The sequence below is a fragment of the Solanum stenotomum genome, unplaced genomic scaffold (assembly GCF_019186545.1).
Source record: "Solanum stenotomum isolate F172 unplaced genomic scaffold, ASM1918654v1 scaffold31822, whole genome shotgun sequence".
NCBI classification, from domain to species: domain Eukaryota; kingdom Viridiplantae; phylum Streptophyta; class Magnoliopsida; order Solanales; family Solanaceae; genus Solanum; species Solanum stenotomum.
Window position 1 is genome coordinate 14,152 of NW_026031633.1, and position 4,399 is coordinate 18,550.

Consider the following 4,399-nt stretch of genomic DNA (forward strand, 5'->3'; position numbering starts at 1 on the left):
GCCGGGTATAAGATGCTCTGGCAGCGTGAGGTCGATCGCTGTATCATCACTATAGCTCTTATGTGATGGTTGTCGGTTAGAGAAACTCCCACAGCAGTTATTGTATTTTCATACACAGAGATTATTGTATTTTTATATACATCAGTTCATTGTATTTCTATATACATTTCAGGCTTATTGTATCTTTGTATACACACAGAGTTTATAGCATGTTTTAAACAGTCTTTCTTTATATCGCACTTGTTTTAAATTGCCTTATATTGAAAGAAGTCAGTCAGGTTGAGTTGAGTTGAGCCAGGTAAGCTATTCAGTTTCTTCCAGATTTCCTTCTAGCCTTTGTTGCTTAGTTTTCCAGCTTGCATACTCGTACATTCCATGTACTGATGCCAGTTGGCCTGCATCGTTTGATGATGCAGATTCAGGTACCCCGGATTAGCATCCTGCACGTCGTTGATCCAGCTGAGCACTCCAGAGTCAGTGGTGAGCCTCCTTGCATTCCGGAGGACTCAATTATTTTGTGTTCTTAGTTTTTGTTTTATTAGGATGTTGCGGGGTCTGTCCCAACATCCATCTCGGTATTTTAGAGGCTTCATAGACAGACAGTCAGTCAGTTAGTTTTGAGTCTCTCATCCATATATATATGTAAATATTCTATTTTGAGATTCGAGTTGCCTTTATGGCCATATTTTATAAGTTAAGTTGTTTTGTAATATTGCATTGCATTGAGTTATTTTGTTGAGGTTTCCGCTGAGTTAAGAAAGCCAGGCCAAGGGTTCGCTTGGGGCCAGAAATGGTCTCCGGGTGCCGGTCCCGCCCAGGATGTAGGCTCGGGGCGTGACAATATTTTCTTTTTAGAGGATTTAGTCACTAATGTTTTCAAGTAGTGCATGGAAAATGACGTTGTGATGGGATCCAATATTTTAAAATTGGAATGTTCGTCATATCATAGTCTAAATTAATAAGTGATTTGTAGACGTTCCACTCGTAATTAATGAGTGCCACAATGAAATTATTTTTTAAAACTAAAAAATAAAAATGGACCCCCTTAGTTCTTTCGGAAAAAAAGAACAGTCTGATGCACAAATCATCCCATGTTATTAAATTTCGAAAAGAGCCGCATCTAAGGTGTGCGATGAGTCGATGAAGACAGTCTGTCGTAATACAAGTATTAGTAGCTGCTTCCACGAGTATCAGCATTGGTCACAGAAGTATTGGGGGCCATTTCGACGTCTTAGCAGGAAAAAAAAAAGGATCAACTCGTGGGAGTTTAGAAGCGCCTTGATACCATAAAGAAACGAGAGCAAAGATGGGAAAATTGTATATATTATTATTGACCATATGGCTGCTATATAAAGAATCTATACAAGACCTAGAAAAGATAAAGACTATTAAACATATTCCTGAGGATTAGGAAGTACGAAAATAGAATTCTACAAAAGTAAAGAGTCTCATCCGTTATTAATACCATCATGTCGGAGTAACCTTCAAACGTGAGGGTTCTGTATGAGTTATAGCTGTTGTATGTAGGAATCTGACGAGGGCAGAGATATAGTAAGTAACATTACACATTTGCACAACTCTCAGGATTGGATAACATAATTGCATTCACAACTGAAAGTTATGCAAACTGTATTAGTGTAGTTGGGTGATGAAGTATTCTATGACATCTTGCGACTTGCATCATATCTTGTAGTTGGATCATTGACTATATATATTCCCTTAATCATCTCTTGGTGCTCCATCTGTATTATTTTACTCTGCAAGCCATTATTCTGCTTTTCTTAGTACCAAGTTTCAGATTTTGACCTTGTTGTACTTCATTTTTAACTACTCCTATTCCCCTGATCATGTCTTTCTGCAGATGTATACCCAACCGATATAAAGAATTCACCGCGTTATCATTATGAGTTCACAGAGAAAGCAAAGTGTTATTCCCAAAGGTAGCAACTGCTCCATGGCTTTAAGACTTGCTACTAGTTCATTTTGATGCTCTCTCTGATTGTTGTACTTCATTTTTTAACTATACCTGTTTCCGGGTACTGCTAACTGATGGTTGTTACTGTAATTTTATATAGATTAGATTAAACTGAATACGAATGTTAGCCTTCGGACTAAAAATAGGACTTGTGTCAACAATCTAAAACTCACAGATAAAATCAAATTTTAGAATTAGCCCAAAAAACACAAGATCAATTGTAAGGATTTCATATCGGAAGTGAATTACGAAGATTAAACATCTACTATGTCTCTCTATATAGTTTCATAATCATTATTGGTAATGGTGAAGAAAATTCATAATGGCTTTGTTTAACTCTTTTATTGCCCTAACGCTCAATGGAGTGGGTGGAGAACCATAAGGTCTCTGATTCTAGTTCTGGTACAAGCAAAAAGTAGCCTAGGCCAGATTTCACTTGAGTAGTCACAGCTGAAGAAAAGGTGTTCAATAGTCTCATTGTCCTTGTTGCATAACTCACATTGTTGTTCATCAACTACACCCCATTGTAGCAATCTGTCTTTTGTATGTAGTCTTCTAAGGGCAGCCAATCTAACGATAAAAATCCATTTTGGAGAACCTGGATTGTTGCAAATAATTTTTCTCCACTGTACTTTTTGGAACTCACCCCTCATCAAGACATACGTCTTCCTAATGGAATAACTATGCATGTTTGACAAGTCACTAACTTGTAAACCAATGTCCTGTAGGCATAAGTTCTTCTTCAAAATCTTTTGTGTTGGGTTGGATTCCCATTTTGGCCTTCCTTTTATATAGTAACAATGCACCCATCTAACCCATAATGTATCTTTTTTAGAGCACCGGTTCCAGAGCAATTTGCTAATGGCTGCTCTGTTCCACACAGTAATATCAAGAATGTTTAGGCCACCAGCAGTTCTTGGTAAGCACACCTTATCCCAGGCTAGCAAAGCCTTCTTTGTTACTTCTGTACCTCCCGTCCACAAGAACCTCTTACAAGTTGATTCTATAAGTTTGATCACCTTGGCATGTAACACAAAAATTTGTGACCAATAAATCTGGATAGAGAATAATACAGATTTAATTAGCTGCTCTCTGCCTGCGTAAGATAGAAACTTTGTTGTCCAACATGCTATTTTTCCCAGCATTTGTCAATCAAGGGTTGGCTTTGGGTGATTGATAGTCGTTTAGTACTTTGAGGCCCTAAGTATCTAAAAGGCATCTCACCTCTAGTAAATCCAAGAATATTCAAGATGGCTGTCTGATTTATGGCATTCATCCCTCCAAAATATACAAAACTTTTGTCTTTGTTTGCAATCAGACCAGAAGCATGAGAAAATTGTTGAAAATAATCAAACAGCAGCTGTACAGACCTTATGTCACCCTTGCAAAATAATAATAAGTCATCAGCAAAACCTAATTGAATAAGTTTTATATATCTTTGAGCACCTGGGGTTAAACTTAAATTCAGGACGGGTCATTAGGCTCTTCAATAATCGGGAGAAGTACTCCATTGCTAAAACAAAGAGAAAGGGGGACATAGGGTCCCCTTGTCTCAATCCTCTCTTAGCATCAAAAGGTACAAAAGGCCAGCCATTGATACAGATTGAGTAAGACACAGTTCGAAGGCACTCCATTATCCCGTGTATGAATTTTGTAGGGAAATTCAGATGTGTCATTACTTGCTTGACAAAGATCCATTCTAGTGAATCATATGCTTTTTGCATATCTACTTTAAGCATACATCTAGGAGAGACCCCCTTTCTTCCATAGCCCTTAACCAGTTCATGACTTAATATTGACATGCAAATTTTATACAGACATTTGAAGTTATACTTTTAGACTAATGAACACTTTTAACAGGGAACCAAGACAATGGAAGCAATCTGGACACATTGTGTTAAAAAATTATGCTTTAGCAAAGAAGCCATAGAAAACATGAAAAGGCTTAGATTATTATGCATCATGAGTTTTCGTACACATGATGACTCCATTGAGTACCTGCCCAACAACTTGTTGTGACGAAAAGATGAAAAACGAAAATCTAAAATAAAGAACACCAAGTTTAACGTGGAAAAATCCTTCAAAACGAAGGTAACCACCACGGGATCGACAAGATCCGAATTGCTTCACTATAACAATAAGAGAGTTACAATTATTCTTCTAATGGCTACACAACAAGTGCCAAAAGAGAACAAACAATAGCTACACCAACAAAAGATAAATAGAAAGAAACACCACCCAAACCCAGCTGCTGTTCGGGACCTAAAACAGGATCTTGCTGACTTCCGAATCCGATCTCCACCGTTCAAATCAACCACCAAGATGTCAGGAACACTCAGTACAAATTTCAGCCCGATCCAACGGTTAGTTAATCGGAAAACACGATCTGAAGGTTGCTGGTCGGAATATAGGACTGCAGCAAAA

The 4,399-nt window shown here is 37.8% G+C and overlaps 1 pseudogene; it reads right to left on the reverse strand.

The window, feature by feature from the left end:
• LOC125852044 (probable rhamnogalacturonate lyase B) overlaps positions 1 to 4,399 on the reverse strand; it is a 19,040-nt pseudogene that overhangs the window by 9,558 nt on the left and 5,083 nt on the right.